The sequence below is a fragment of the Schistocerca nitens genome, chromosome 2, assembly GCF_023898315.1.
Source record: "Schistocerca nitens isolate TAMUIC-IGC-003100 chromosome 2, iqSchNite1.1, whole genome shotgun sequence".
Lineage (NCBI taxonomy): Eukaryota > Metazoa > Arthropoda > Insecta > Orthoptera > Acrididae > Schistocerca > Schistocerca nitens.
In genome coordinates, this window is record NC_064615.1 from 962,628,812 (window position 1) to 962,646,378 (window position 17,567).

Genomic DNA, 17,567 nt, shown 5'->3' on the forward strand with positions numbered 1-17,567 from the left:
GATATATGTTTGCTCTAACCTATCTTGTTTGAGCCAGTGTTCTATAAAGCATAGAACATAAATATCATTTAGGTCATTTAATATTATTTCTATTTCATTTGGTTTATTTGAGAGTGAGTGAACATTTTGATGGAGTAATTTAAAGCCGGCCGAAGTGGCCGTGCGGTTAAAGGCGCTGCAGTCTGGAACCGCAAGACCGCTACGGTCGCAGGTTCGAATCCTGCCTCGGGCATGGATGTTTGTGATGTCCTTAGGTTAGTTAGGTTTAACTAGTTCTAAGTTCTAGGGGACTAATGACCTCAGCAGTTGAGTCCCATAGTGCTCAGAGCCATTTGAACCTTTTTTTTTTAGTAATTTAAAATTAGGCACAGAGAGTAAATAATTTCTTGCTTGACCACTTACCTCACTATTTGAGCTAGAGTATTTAGTGGGAAAAAATCTTCATGTTTCCCAGGGATGGCATTAATGGTGTTTGGTGTATGGCTTGTTGGTTCACCATATGTGGGTTCCTGCCTTTCTTCTGTTGAAATGTTCCAAATTTCCAGTTTTTCTGTCGTTTTTCACCCATCTGTCCATTAACAACTGCCTTGTTGCTGCATTTGATGGCTTGAAATTTTCAATCTCGAAATTCACAAATAATGTCTTCCTACATATGCCTGTGGCAGTGTTGATTTTTTCTAACATAATACGATTCACAGATCTGATTTTTTTTCATTAGACTTTGTGTGTAATGTCAAAGTGGTATTGGATGAATTATTACATTCATTTTGCACATGACTTTAAGTATACAGGGTGAGTCACAAACAATTGCCACCTAGAATAACTCTGAAAGTATGATAGTAGCTGAAAAGTTTGTGGGACAAGGTTGCATGGGACAACAGGGGCCATAATATGACGTTGGTCTTTTGTTGCTAGGTGGGGTTGCGTCAGAGATATGAAGGTCAACTTTCTTTTTAAATGGTATGCTATAGTTTGGTACTTATTTTCTGATAGTGGCTATTGAGACAAATCCAATAATGTGTAACAGTAAGGTCTTTGAAGGTCAACGAAGGTCAAAAAGGTGGCATGAATGTCCATTTACAGAAGGTGTTCAAAGTGATGACCATTGGTATCAATGCAGTGCTGCAATCTTCTTATCATGGATTTAGTGGTATTCCTTATCACTTATCACCTCAACACTTATCAAAGCACAAACTCTGACAATTCTCTCTTTTTTATTGTGCAAATAGTATATATTCTCCGAATACGGCATATCCACCTAATGTGCCATTGACATGTAAACACCATTCAACGATTTCACAATACAATACAATACTAATATTAATGGTAAGACTAGTATCGTCAAATCAAGCAAATGTTAATGATGTATTCCTCTGAAGAACAAGTTGATATGCTTCTCATTTACGGAGAATGCCGAAGAAATTCAGTGAGAGCTAGAGACATTCGCTGAAAGATATCCACAATGTACTCACCCTACATGTTGTACATTTAAATATGCTTATGATAAATTGAGAACAACTGGATCTTTAACGTATCAGAAACATATCCGGCAAAGGAAAGTTACTAACGAGGAAATGGAAATTGGTACTCTTGCCATTGTGGTTCAAGATCCTTGTGTTAGTTCGTGTCATATCACATGGGACTCTGGCATGTTTGTGTTCTGCATCACCATAAATATTGTCCTTACAGTATCAGTCTCCACCAAGAATTAGCTGGTATGGATTGTATGCATTGCACTGAATTCTGCCGATGGGCTCAACTTCCTGTATGCATTTCATTTTGTTTACTGAAGTGGCTACATTCATGTGCCATGGAAATGTTAATTTGCATAACATGCATTATTGGGCAACTGAAAATACATGTTGGCTGCGGCAAGTTGCACACCAAAAACTGTGGTTGGTGAATGTAAGGGGGGGAGGGGGGTTTCTGGAGGACAGAATTATAGGCCCCTATTTCATCTTAATGGTAGGAAGTACACCACATTCCTGCAGGAAACATTAGGTCTGTTAGTGGAAGAAATACCTTTAGGAACAAGGTACAGAAAGTGGTATCAACTCAATGGGTGTCTGGCACATTTTTCATTGATGGCTAGAAATGAGTTGCAGAGACAACTGCCAAATCATTGGATTGGATGCAGAGGAGATGTGTCGTGGCTGGCTTCTTAGCCAGACTTGGTGCCTGTGGAGTTTTTCTTGTGGCGATTTGTAAAAGACATTGTTTATAAAGACTTTCCAACTACACCTGAAGATATGCGAGAGAGAATTGTCAGAGTATGTGTTTCGATAAGTGCCCATGTGATAACGAATACCACTCAATCCATGATAAGAATATTGTAGGACTGCATTGATACCAATGGTCATCGCTTCGAACACCTGAAAATGGATGTTCATGCAATCTTTTTGACCTTCGTTTACCTTAGAACACCTTACTGCTACACATCACTGGATTCATCTCTATAGCTGCTATCAGAAAATAAGTACTAAACTATGGCATCCCATTTAAAAAAACAAAGCTGTCCTTCATATCTCTGACCTGACCCCACATAGCAACAAAAAAACCAACATCATATTATGGTCCCCGTTGTTCCATGCAACATTTGTCCCACAAACTTTTCAGTTCCTATCATACTTTTGGAATTATTCTTGGTGGAAATAGTTAGTGGCTCACCTTGTTTATTACACAGAATCTATAATGTTCTTCGAAAATTCTTCCAGAGGTTTTTCAGTGTCATTCGTGCCACCAATACTGATTAATTTATCATTAACGGAGAAGTTATCAGTTAATTTGTCCACATGTTTCACAACTTCCTTAATGGCACACCTGGTTTTATAATACTTTGCACACTGAATTTTTTAACTAATTTGCTCACAGATTCTGCCATGACTGTCACTTAAAATAAGCACTCTTTCACCTTTTGTAGCAGTTGTTTGAGGCCTAAGATATCATGAGTTTTCACATGAAATGTGACAAGGATTTTTCACTGCACCTTGTTCACAGTGACTTATTAGTGCTTCTGGATCCTTGATTTTAATCTTCATAATACTGTTTTCTTCTTGCAACACTTTTTAAACTTCATTCTTGAACACTTTAGTCCACTCATCAGGAAAGGGGGATGTTTCTGATGGAATTTTCAGCGCACTTTTCTTTGTCGGTGATTCTCATTTTGGTGTTTGAGGTTTAGTAATTTCCATATGTAGTGAACTGATAATATACTGTAGGCTGGATACTCGTTTGTGTAGTTTGGATATTTCGTCCTTACAATTTGCAGATGTTTTCTTTTTACTGGTAATATTTCCATTTTTTCGAGGAGATGCACAACATACTTTTGCATTGGTCACCATATTGAAACAGATTTCCATGCACATTGTTTTGTCATGTAGGAAGTTAACACTCTAACACAAGATGTTAACACTGTTACTAGCTCTCCCGAGACTTTTTATGGCCTAGTTGCACTCAAAGGTTACTGTTGCTATACCTGAGCCGAGACTAATTGCAAGCAAACTGATATAGTGTTACCTGAGTGTTGTTGCAGTGCAGACTGGTGATTCTGCGGTGGAGTCAGTCTTATAAAGACTGGCATAAAGATATATGCTGATTTTATAATGCGCATAATGTTTTGAAAAATGACTAGGTGGTCCCCCCCCCCCCCCCCCCGCCACCCCACCCCACCCCACCCCTCATGACCCTGAGTGAACTTTATACTGAGACAGTAAGGTGGTATGTAAATTATGCTAAAGATCAATTATTTATGAAAATACATAAAACCACCTTACCCATAATTACCGAACAATCAGTTTAATAAGCCACAGCTGCAAAATACTAACACGAATTCTTTACAGACGAATGGAAAAACTAGTAGAAGCCGACCTCGGGGAAGATCAGTTTGGATTCCGTAGAAATACTGGGACACGTGAGGCAATACTGACCTTACGACTTATCTTAGAAGAAAGATTAAGGAAAGGCAAACCTACGTTTCTAGCATTTGTAGACTTAGAGAAAGCTTTTGACAATGTTGACTGGAATACTCTCTTTCAAATTCTAAAGGTGGCGGGGGTAAAATACAGGGAGCGAAAGGCTATTTACAATTTGTACAGAAACCAGATGGCAGTTATAAGAGTCGAGGGACATGAAAGGGAAGCAGTGGTTGGGAAGGGAGTAAGACAGGGTTGTAGCCGCTCCCCGATGTTATTCAATCTGTATATTGAGCAAGCAGTAAAGGAAACAAAAGAAAAATTCGGAGTAGGTATTAAAATCCATGGAGAAGAAATAAAAACTTTGAGGTTCGCCGATGACATTGTAATTCTGTCAGAGACAGCAAAGGACTTGGAAGAGCAGTTGAATGGAATGGATGGTGTCTTGAAGGGAGGATATAAGATGAACATCAACAAAAGCAAAACGAGGATAATGGAATGTAGTCGAATTAAGTCGGGTGATGTTGAGGGTATTAGATTAGGAAATGAGACACTTAAAGTAGTAAAGGAGTTTTGCTATTTGGGGAGCAAAATAACTGATGATGGTCGAAGTAGAGAGGATATAAAATGTAGACTGGCAATGGCAAGGAAAGCGTTTCTGAAGAAGAGAAATTTGTTAACATCGAGTATAGATTTAAGTGTCAGGAAGTCTTTTCTGAAAGTATTTGTATGGAGTGTAGCCATGTATGGAAGTGAAACATGGACGATAAATAGTTTGGACAAGAAGAGAATAGAAGCTTTCGAAATGTGGTGCTACAGAAGAATGCTGAAGATTAGATGGGTAGATCACATAACTAATGAGGAGGTACTGAACAGGATTGGGGAGAAGAGGAGTTTGTGGCACAACTTGACCAGAAGAAGGGATCGGTTGGTAGGACATGTTCTGAGGCATCAAGGGATCACCAATTTAGTATTGGAGGGCAGCGTGGAGGGTAAAAATCGTAGGGGGAGACCAAGAGATGCATACACTAAGCAGATTCAGAAGGATGTAGGTTGCAGTAGGTACTGGGAGATGAAGAAGCTTGCACAGGATAGAGTAGCATGGAGAGCTGCATCAAACCAGTCTCAGGACTGAAGACCACAACAACAACAACCTTACCCATCCACATTGGGAATACCCTAACTACAAGTATGGCAGCCATATTTAAATTTATAATGCTTTATATGAATTTTAACACATTTTAGTTAGTTATTAATGGCTTAATGAAGGGTGTCATTCGATCAAGTATAAAAGCTACCTCAGGAACCTAACATATAGCATGGCACAGGAGATAATAGTACAAATAGCTCATTCCAAACTTTAATTACAAATATCTTTCAAGTTAATTAGTTTCAAGTAAATCAAAATATGTACTCAGACATCGAGTGGAGTGACTGGTTTTGAAAGAATGGATCAGTACTTCAGATTCTGTCAATTAGTTCAAAATGTTTTCACACTAAATATTGTTATTGTAACTTCAGTTAGTCACATCTTTTAACTAATAATGATCTAATGAAAACTACATTCACTAATGAAATCAGAAAAATCAAAATAACAATCTCGATAATAAATTAAAGTATGAGAGAGCTCAGTTAAGCATTTGAAACATTTGAATGTCACATACCACAGAGCTAACTGCATTGAAAACAGAGTAACATTTAGAAAAATTAATTATTGATGGGAGTAAAAAACATAAAGAATGGGAAGGTTACAGCTTGATATGCTACAGTCTATGGGACTGCTGCAGGACAGGAAAGTGAAGGAGAGACTGCTGGTACAGGGATTTGATGTTAGAGTAAATATGTTTGCCATGAATGTGTATAAGGAAGGAAACAATAGATGTGGAAGGAGTGGCAGCTGTCAAAGTGCAGATATTGTTGCTATGGAGCCTTTCATGCTGGGGTCCTTGGATAAATTGTTCTCAGTTAACTTATAGTGTCAAATTTGAAATCTGACTTAGCAAAGTAACCACAACCTTTTTATCTGTGGAGATATTTTAACTTATTGGCTGGTCTGACATGGATCAAATTTTCTTTTTAAATTTCACTGAAATGCAGGCCAACATCAAGGAAGGTGGCTTTTGATTTTGAGAACAGCCAAAACAATTTGAGTTGGGGAAAGGAGTTACACTACTGTAGAAAGTGAAGGAGTTGTTGTTCTCCATAAGTCCTGGCTATAAAGATATCATCAATGAAACTGGACTCAAGTTAAGGGCACAGCTTTTGTCTGGGAGTTGTTCCCTGGTTAATTTGTAGGTCTGACTCTCAAAGCACAGATGTTGTGGCTAATGAAGAAGTTAGGCAGTATGACAATGAAAATGACTTTGGAAGTGGTAGTGCTCAAGAACTGCTAGACTCGGTGGTGTGTGTGTGTGTGTGTGTGTGTGTGTGTGTGTGTTTAATGTAGCACTTCAATTTCTGATAACAAGCAATCATTACATTTTATATTGTTACATTCAACACATGAATTAAATTTTTTTTTTTTAAATTAGGAACAAAATTCCTTTCTTTGAAATAGTGGAAATAGTGAATAAACAGGCCTAAAATTTAATTTTACTTGCAGATTCAATGGATTACACAGTGTCTCATCAAAATCATCATTTATCTATCATATAACATGGAAGACCATTTAACTCAAAGGACGAATATCCTTTGACTAAAATGAAAATCTTATATCTGGAAATCATTTACTAATTTTGAACCAAAGTACTCAAATGCTACATATATCTAAGGTGAGACATCATTTATTACAAATGAACTGTTAACTAATAAAGCTAAATACAAGTATAACAATACAAAACAAAATCAATTTCCATTCACTTCATAGAGGAGACATTAAGTGGAAGACAGGTTCCTTGAAGGAAGACTTATATTAGATATTCCACAATTATTACTTACCTTAAAGATGGAACACAGTAAAAAGTGAACCTAATCTTTTTTAGTTACTTTTTGCTATGTAAAAATTCAAAAGGTATAGTGCTAAATTACATTATATTCTGCAGTTGCAGAACACCTCTCCCCTTTTGCAAAAGATATGTATGGGGATGTGCTGAAAAGTACTGTCTCCAAATTTGTTATTTAAAGCCTTTTAAGCTTATGAAATGAAATAAACATTATTAATATTCTATATCTTTATTCTTGTTGTTGTTGTGGTCTTCAGTTCAGAGACTGGTTTGATGCAGCCCTCCATGCTACTCGATCCTGTGCAAGCTTCTTCATCTCCCAGTACCTACTGCAACCTACATCCTTCTGAATCTGTATAGTGTATTCATCTCTTGGTCTCCCTCTATGATTTTTACCCTCCACGCTGCCCTCTAATACTAAATTGGTGATCCCTTGATGCCTCAGAATATGCCCTACCAACCAATCCCTTCTTCTAGTCAAGTTGTGCCACAAATTTCTCTTCTCTCCAATTCTATTCAATACCTCCTCATTAGTTATGTGATGTACCCATCTAATCTTCAGCATTCTTCTGTAGCACCACATTTCGAAAGCTTCTATTCTCTTCTTGTATAAACTATTTATCATCCATGTTTCACTTCCATACATGACTACACTCCATACAAATACTTCCAGAAATGACTTCCTGACACTTAAATCTATACTCGATGTTAACAAATTTCTCTTCTTCAGAAACGCTTTCCTTGCCATTGCCAGTCTACATTTTATATCCTCTCTACTTTGGCCACCATCAGTTATTTTGCTCCCCAAATAGCAAAACACCTTTACTACTTTAAATGTCTCATTTCCTAATCTAATTCCCTCAGCATCACCTGACTTAATTCGACTACATTCCATTATCCTCGTTTTGCTTTTGTTGATGTTCATCTTATATCCTCCTTTCAAGACAGTGTCCATTCCGTTCAGCTGCTCTTCCAGGTCCTTTGCTGTCTCTGACAGAATTACAATGTCATCGGCGAACCTCAAAGTTTTTATTTCTTCTCCATGGATTTTAACTCCAACTCTGAAATTTTCTTTTGTTTCCTATATTGCTTGCTCAATATACAGATTGAATAACATCAGGGATAGGCTACGACCCTGTCTCACTCCCTTCCCAACCACTGCTTCCCTTTTGTGCCCTTCGACTCTTACAAATGCCATCTGGTTTCTGTACAAATTGTAAATAGCCTTTCGCTACCTGTATTTTACCCCTGCCACATTCAGAATTTGAAAGAGAGTATTCCAGTCAACAGTGTCAAAAGCTTTCACTAAGTCTACAAATGCTAGAAACGAAGGTTTGCCTTTTCTTAATCTATTTTCTAAGATAAGTCGTAGGGTCAGTATTGCCTCATGTGTTCCAACATTTCTATGGAATCCAAACTGATCTTCCCCATGGTTGGCTTCTACCAATTTTTCCATTCGTCTGTAAAGAATTCATGTTAGTATTTTGCAACCATGGCTTATTAAATTGATAGTTTGGTAATTTTCACATCTGTCAACACCTGCTTTCTTTGGGATTGGAATTATTATATTCTTCTTGAAATCTGAGGGTATTTCACCTGTCTCATACAGCTTGCTCACCAGATGATAGAGTTTTGTTAGGCCTGGCTCTCCCAAGGCTGTCAGTAGTTCTAATGGAATGTTGTCTACTCCCTCGGCCGTGTTTCAACTTAGGTCTTTCAGTGCTCTGTCAAACTCTTCACGCAGTATCATATCTCCTATTTCATCTTCATCTACATTCTATTCTGTTTCTATAATATTGTCCACAAGAACATCGCCCTTGTATAGACCGTTAATATACTCCTTCCACCTTTCTGCTTTCCCTTCTTTGGTTAGAACTGGGTTTCCATCTGAGCTCTTGATATTCATACAAGTGGTTGTCTTTTCTCCAAAGGTCTCTTTAATTTTCCTGTAGGCAGTATCTATCTTACCCCTCATGAATAAGCCTCTGCATCCTTACATTTGTCCTCTAGCCATCCCTGCTTAGCCATTTTGCACTTCCTGTCGATCTCATTTTTGAGATGTTTGTATTCGTTTTTGCCTGCTTCATTTACTGCATTTTTATATTTTCTCCTCTCATCAATTATATTCAATATCTCTTCTATCACCCAAGAATTTCTACTAGCCCTCGTCTTTTTACCTACTTGATCCTCTGCTACCTTCACTATTTCATCCCTCAAAGTTACCCATTCTTCTTCTACTGTATTTCTTTCCCCCATTCTTGTCAATTGTTCCCTAATGCCCTCCCTGAGGCTCTATACAATTTCTGGTTCTTTCAGTTTATCCAGATCCCATCTCCTCAAATTCCCACCTTTTTGCAGTTTCTTCAGTTTTAATCTACAGTTCATAACCAATAGATTGTGGCCAGAGTCCACATCTGCCCCTGAAAATGTCTTACAATTTAAAACCTGATTCCTGAATCTCTGTCTTACCATTATATAATCCATCTGATACCTTCTAGTATCTCCAGGCTTCTTCCACGTATACAGCCTTCTTTCATGATTCCTGATTATCTTGATTAAGTTATGCTCTGTGCAAAATTCTGCCAGGCGGCTTCCTCTTTTGTTTCTTCCCCTAAATCCATATTCACCTACTACGTTTCCTTCTCTCCCTTTTCCTACTATCGAATTCCAGTCACCCATGACTATTAAATTTTCACCTCCCTTCACTATCTGAATAATTTCTTTTATCTCATCATACATTTCATCAATCTCTTCATCATCTGTGGAGCTAGTTGGCATATAAACTTGTACTACTGTGGTAGGTGTGGGCTTCGTATCTATCTTGGCCACAATGATGCATTCACTATGCTGTTTTTAGTAGCTTACCTGCATTCCTATTTTCTTATTCATTACTAAACCTACTCCTACATTACCCCTATCTGATTTTGTATTTATAACCCTGTATTCACCTGGCCAGTAGTCTTGTTCCTCCTGCCACTGAACTTCACTAATTCCCACTATATCTAATTTTAACCTATTCATTTCCCTTTTTAAATTTTCTAACCTACCTGCCTGATTAAGGGATCTGACATTCCACGCTCCGATCCGTAGAATGCCAGTTTTCTTTCTCCTGAGTTGCCCCCGCCTGGAGATCTGAATGGGGGACTATTTTACCTCTGAAATATTTTACCCAAGAGGACGCCATCATCATTTAACCATACAGTAAAGCTGCATGACCTCGGGAAAAATTACGGCTGTAGTTTCCCCTTGCTTTCAGCCATTCACAGTACCAGCACAGCAAGGCCGTTATGGTTAGTGTTACATGGCCAGACCAGTCAATCATCCAGACTGTTGCCCCTGCAACTACTGAAAAGGCTGCTGCCCCTCTTCAGGAACCACACGTTTGACTGGCCTCTCAACAGATACCCCTCCGTTGTGGTTGCACCTACGGTACAGCTATCTGTATTGCTGAGGCATGCAAGCCTCCCCACCAACGGCAAAGTCCATGGTTCATTTATTTATTTCTCAACATAGTCACCATAGCAACAAACACTTTTCTCCCATGGGGCACTAGTTGAGTATACTGTCACTGTAGAATGTTCAAATTTGTTAATGGAGATATAACCTCGCCTTTGCTTGCACCGCCTCATCACTATGAAAGTGAAGTCCTCAAAGGTGTTCTTTAAGTTTCAGAAACAGAGGAAAATAGGACAGGATGAAGATGGAATTATATGGAGGATGACAGTGAACCCAAGGTGCTGGGCTGTTGTAGATGTTGCTGTGCTTGTGCCTGGTCTGGCCTTATCATGCTCAAGTAGATGGTGCTCCTTGTGTGGATTAACTCTTCAAATTCAAAACTTGATTACAGTACACAGTTTTTCACACATTGACATACACGTAGTTATGTCTCACACTGCCATGTTACATGCTACAATTCAGAGCCCTCTAGTGGCAGTGGGCTGAATATATGTAGACATGAAGAACAGAGACATAGAATGTCAATAACATTTGTTTCATTTAAAAAGTTTTAAGAGTTTTCACATAAAATATTCAGAGGCATTACTTTCCAGTATGTCCTCATATGTTACACTTAAATGCTGGTACTTATTTTAGAGGCAGTGTGGCATTATCCATAATGCCTAGTAAGTACTGTCTTATGGGCCCCATGCCTTTTAGGTTCATGCTGCCACAAAAATGTGCTGCTCCTCTATACATAATTTAAAACTTCAAATTAAAAGGCTATGAACAACATCAGTTCATCACTGAACATGTCAGATTTCTTCAACACCATTTTGCGTAGCTGCTCATGCATCAAGGTCATTCAGGGGAATATGACTGAACCTATACCTGCACACAAACCCCCTAGTTCCCAACATGATCTGGCAGCCATGTCACCCATGGACCAACTGCCCTTTGTGTCACTGGCTGAGACTACATATGTGATGCTCACCATGGGATGCAAATGAGTAATGTTTTATTCTTATGTCATCTCACAGTGTGAGATGGCAAAATAGTAAGGTACTGGAGTCACACATAGGAGTATCAAAGCTCAAATCCCAGGGCAATAATCCATGTTCAGACTCTCCACAGTTTCCTTTAATAGGTAAAGATGAATGATAGGACAGTTTGTTTAAGTCACATATAGTTGACTTCCTTCCACTTCCCATATCTGTCAGAGCTTGTTCTAATTACAGCTGAGTTGACAGGATGATAAAACCTGATCTTCATTCCTTCTTTTTACAGTCATTTCTTGTTTAGTGTATTGTGTAATGTTACAGTATCTTTGGGCAGACTATCATGACCTTGACTTTGTGCTTCTTTGAGTTTGGTAGCGAGTTATGTGGTAGATATTTTTTGTAAGTTTTTCACATGTCTCTTGCACATCCTAAGTAGTATGGATTATCAGGCATTATTTAGTGGAGGCACTTGTGAGCTAATGGCTGGCAACGGTCAAGGGTGTATCAAGTGTGACACTAACCCAAGAAGATGTGTCAAAATGCTTTGATCATCATAATGAGTTTGGAGCAGCAAAGATAGATAGATCATGTAACTGACGACAGTGGACCAAGAGATTTATAAGTGGGAATTAGTTAAGAGATTGCATTCAAGAAGTTGGCTTACCCAGGAGCAATAAGTGTGATATATTACCAGTAATAGAAAAGTGCATTTGGAGATTGTGTTTTTGATATTACCCTGTAAACTCTAACTATAATAAAATTCAGTCAATGACAGTACTGTTTTTTATTTCATGGGCCAGATTCCATTTAATAACTGTGTTATTGGGCAAAGATGAGGAACTAAATGCATATAGGTCAAATCCTACTCAATAGTTTGCTAAATTATGAACATAGTGCATTAGACCTCACAGTTCAGTTTTTGCCTCCACCCCTTGCCCCCACCTCTCACCCCCACCCCTACCCTCCTCTCATTGATATCTTATAGTCAGTATGTTCCAAGATTATGCATCAGCACTATACATTATCATTAATCATATTCCTGCTGTCAGATTTTACATGTTTTGTGTTTGTGGTACATATTAACCTGGCCATCTTTTCTTATGGAAATGTCATTTTAAGTTTTGCATTCATTTCCTGTCTTGTCATGTTTCATATTGTACTTTTTATATTCCCTAGGTGCAGGTTCTTTCAGACTGTCATTTGAAGAAACTGTTGGGACAAATAGCACTCCAATTACTTATTTCAGAGGAAATAATGGAAAATTGATACATATGCCCAGAATATTTTCTGGTCAAAATGGTAAAAAATAATCTATCAAAATTAAATTTCTTCAGTATGACAATTTATTCTCAATTTCCGGCAATAGGACTTGATGTCAGAGTGACTTCCTGAGTGATTTAGTTCAAATCAGAAATGTTTCCACGAGAAACAACAAGGTAAGAAATATATTTTGCAAGTTTCTGTTGCATTGTGATTTATCTTAAAATTAATGGTGTTCTTTCTTAAAGTGACCATATTTTCTAGATCCAAATTCAGGGAACTTTAAAAAAATTCTGATATTGCAAAGAATCTTAATTAAGTGTAATAAATGCAAAATTTCTCTTTATTTGTTACACAATGTACATTAATTTATACTTTATTAGTATCTTCCATGATGAAGAAGTGCTGTGAATTTTCTTCCGCATGTCTGTATTCTTCAACAACATATGACCAAGATCAACACAGGTTTCACAAGAATTCATATAATAATTCAATATAGCATAATACTACACAACATACCTTACAATCTGATATTACTTTGGTAACTGGTATAAACTAGCTTCGTGCCTTGTGCCCAACAATTTAAGTGGGTACTCTTTGGTAAAAGTACAATTTCTTTGTCACGTAGTTTTGCCAATTTAACTACAACTAATAATAAAACATGCTGATTCATGTGAAATAAATATCTAATTCAGAATAAATCCTTTCATAATTGTTAATTCTGGGACAAATAAGTGTCCTGTATTACTTTCAAAAAAATTCATCATTGTCCAGGGAAAAAAAAAAAAGGAGATGTGTTGTCACCTTATCTTTCTGTACTTTTGCCTGAAAAAAATATCAAATGCTTAAACAGAATATTTCCAATTGTGATGAAAAAAACCTAGTCAGTTTAACTTCATGTAACACAAAAATTATAATGTAAAAAGATACATACTGAGTATGACAGCAGATCAAAATGTTGACGTTAAGTAAATTCATTCAGGTTGATTTCTGTAATAAAGAACAGCTTGCTGAACTAACATATGTTCCACAATCTCCTGCAATGTCAGTGGGTTAATATTTTTAACCACCTTCTTGGAGCCAACAAGTATGAAACAACAACTCACATTTTGTCTGAAATAGTTTGCTGCTCCTGATCTCATTAACAGATTCTGAACGCATCAAAACATTCAGCACATATGAAGAGCTTAAAGTGTAGTTTCCATTTCTGGAGAAAGTTACTCTCTGTACACTTTATTTGGATTTTTTACACAGCAGTTTTACAGGGAAGACTGTTCAATTCAAAACAATTCACATTCTTTCTTTGTTCTTACTTTTTATCCAGATTATGTGCAATTTCAACTCTATGGGCCCATAATTAGGATTTCCTCATGAATGTGGAGGATGTAGCCATTACTGTCAATGTTATAACTAGAGATACTAATGAAAAGTATTGACTGTATTTCACCCTTACAAATAGTGCAGTACAAATGCAATATTCATGAGAAAGGCTGCTTGTACACTGTGGAAAAACTAAATAAAAAAAAAAAAATTTGCTTCTGCTAGTCTGCACTCTCTTCCAAACTTAATATCTTCCTTTCGGTGTTTGTAAGCAACTTATTTAATTGAACACAGGAAACACACTGATGTGTGCTTGCCCCTTATTTGAGTCAAATTAAAACTATCAAATACACTGAAGAGCCAAAGAAAATGGTACACCTGCCTAATATCGTGTAGAGCCCCTGCAAGCACACAGAAGTGCCAGAGCTTGGCATTTCATGGACTTGGGTCGTCCATAAACCTGTAAGAGTATGACGGGGTGGAGATCTATTCTGAACAGCATGTTGCCCATCATCCCAGATATGTTCATATCTGGGGAGTTTGGTGGACAGCAGAGGTGTATAAACTCGGAAGAGTGTCCCTGGAACCACTCTGTAGCAATTCTGGAATTGTGTGTGGGGGGGCTGGCCGAAGTGGCCGTGCGGTTAAAGGCGCTGCAGTCTGGAACCGCAAGACCGCTACGGTCGCAGGTTCGAATCCTGCCTCGGGCATGGCTGTTTGTGATGTCCTTAGGTTAGTTAGGTTTAACTAGTTCTAAGTTCTAGGGGACTTATGACCTCAGCAGTTGAGTCCCATAGTGCTCAGAGCCATTTGAACCATTTGTGTGTGGGGTGTTGCATTGTCCTGCTGGAATTGTCCAAGTCGATTGGAATGCCCAATGAACATGAATGGATGCAGGTGATCAGACAGGATGCTTACGTACATGTCAGCTGTCAGAGTCGTATCTAGATGCATCAGGGATCCATATCACTCCAGCTGCAAACACCTCCCCCTATACAGAGCCCCTACCAGTGTGAACAGAGCTGACATGCAGGGTCCATGGATTCATAAGGTTGTCTACATGCCTGTAGACATCCATCAGCCCAACACAATTTAAAAGGAGACTCGTCTGATCAGGCAACATGTTTCCAGTCATAAACAGACAATGTTGGTACTGATGGACCCAGGCAAGGCATAAAACTTTGTATCATACAGTCATCAAGGGTACACAAGTGGGCCTTCAGCTCTGGAAGCCCATAATCGATGATGTTTTGTTGAATGGTTTGCACACTGACACTTGTTGATGGCCCAGCATTGAAATCTGCAGCAAATTGTGGAAGGGTTCCATTTCTGTCATGCTGACTGATTCTCTTCAGTTGTTGTTGGTCCCTTTCTTGCAGGATCTTTCTCCAGCCACAGCGATGTCAGATATTTGATGTTTTACCAGATTCCTAATATTCGTAGTACATTCATAACATGGTTGTACAGGAAAAACCTCACTTCATCACTACCATGGAGAAGCTGTGTCCCATCACTCATGCACTGACTGTAACAGTACAATCAAACACCCTTAAATGTTGATAACCTGCCATTGTAGCAGCAGTAACTGATCTAGCAACTGCGCCAGACACTTGTTGTTTTATATAGGTGTTGCTAACCGCAGTGCCATATTCTGCCTGTTTACATATCTCTGTATTTGAATACTCATGCCTACATCAGTTTCTTTGGCACTTAAGTGTAGTTTCTGTCGTGAAAATATCAATTTGATATTGTAGTAGTGCTTTTAATGTCATTATGTGTGAAACATAAGGAAAGGGTTCCGTTACGGGTCACCTTCTTGCACAACACAAGACTTGCTTGAGAAAACTGCCAATCATAGAGAGACAACAGTTTTTATCAGAGTACCAGCTTTCTTTCTGATTTACTTGATTAAATTTAGCTGGCATCAGTACACAGGGCATCAAGCAGTATGGTGGTAGTCTACTATTTTTGTGAGGTTTGCTTGTCATTTGTGAATGTATACCTTGACTTATTACACATCCATGAAGGTTCTTCACTTTTATGGAATCAGGAAAATGGGGGATGAATGAATGAGTGAACAATATGGCAACCATCAGGAAGCATAATTCCAAGTACTGTTAATAGACAAATTTTTAAAAAAAGTTAAAAAGTTAGCTTTCAGAACTTTTTGTTGCTTCATTAGCAATAAGAGTGTGATATGTTGGTGTTGACAACAGCTAAGTCCCTTCCAACATGTGATCCGAGTGTCCTGCCCCTCCTTTCCATCCTTCCCCAAACAATCTGTTTTTCCTCTTCGATGAAGGAGCTAACACTTCTGGTGGCTAGGTACAATTTTTCTATTTGTTTCTATCAGTAGTATTTGGATTTCACCTCTTCAAGGTAATTATTGACTTGCCATTCTGTCTCCTAATAATTTTATAAATACAAAACTTAATTGCTGTAAAGAAACAAAATAAATGATGTTTTATCATAACTAAACATGAAATATTAAAATGATATAAATTCAAGGATACAAACAGTAAACATAACTGAGAAAACCACTCGCCATCAACTGATAGACACAAGGCGTAAAGAAATATTTTCATAACTGATGGCATGTCTCTGGAAACTGTTGTCTCCATTGGTATAATGAATGGAAAATACTGTCTGGATAACTAATTTTTTTATTATTGATTACCAGTTTCAAATTGACTAGCAGATCATTTACAGTCACTGCAGGCTAGTGAGAAGTGAGCGATTAGTGTGTATATGGAACACATAACATCACAGACACATTAGCTTTTGAGTTACCACTTTTTTCCTAGTGTAAGTATACTACTGCACAACATATAGGCCTACACAAGCAGATCAAAATGTACCTGTCTGGCAGGTGGTATCCCTCCCAATGGCCCATGTCTCCCACATCCCATAAAATTACTTCATCACCCATAAAATGTAATGTTCCTAAATACCCTCTCTAGATACCTAACATCCTTGTAGAAGCCTCAGTCCCATCGAAAGGTGTCAACAGTGTTACCTTGATTGCAGCTGAATCTGTTTACGTATCTGCATAATTGTTTGTATGAGAGTATGTATTTACACAAGCAAAACAACAGTAACTCAAAAGTTAGCAGTCTCTGTGTGTTGTTAAGTGTTTCCAAGCACCATACATAAATCAGTTACAGATGAGTGCTATCCTTTCCACATTTTTGTTTACATGTTATATAAATATTTTCTATTGTTATGTATATCAGTTTCCAGTTACATTTGTGTTAGATGTGTAATATCTTACAATTTTTTTCCAGACAATAAAAGATACACAGACTGCACCAATCCAGGTTAGCAGGCATGATGGAGACTGATGAAAGCTACATGAGAAATGGATGTGATGTGTCAGTATTCTGTGTACTGAGAGAGAATAAATGGCTGAATTAATATACATTTATATTCTTTCCATTGTCATCCATATCACTGACCTTTCAATAATAAACAGTGCATCCAAATGCACATCAATAACAAAAAGAAGAAGTCGGTTCTTAGAAAATCGTATTCAGCTATTTCATCTGTGTCAAGAAACCCACAGCCATACCAGAGAAAAAGGATATAATTTTCATAGTGCTCTGTTCCAGATAAATCTCATTTATCCCAACTTTCTCACTGTTATAATTATGAAGTATTAACATTATATTAATATGAAAAATATTAACTCACAAAAAAAC

The 17,567-nt window shown here is 37.8% G+C and overlaps 1 protein-coding gene across 1 annotated transcript in view; it reads left to right on the plus strand.

Annotated features, from left to right (window-relative positions):
- LOC126234740 (uncharacterized) overlaps positions 1–17,277 on the plus strand; it is a 342,861-nt gene extending 325,584 nt beyond the window's left edge. Inside the window, exons 13-15 of the mRNA XM_049943486.1 lie at positions 6,514–6,682; positions 12,466–12,725; positions 17,154–17,277. The gene's annotated coding sequence lies outside the window, so the exon portion shown is untranslated. The remainder of the gene's footprint in view (positions 1–6,513; positions 6,683–12,465; positions 12,726–17,153) is intronic.
- The last annotated feature ends 290 nt before the right edge of the window (positions 17,278–17,567 follow it).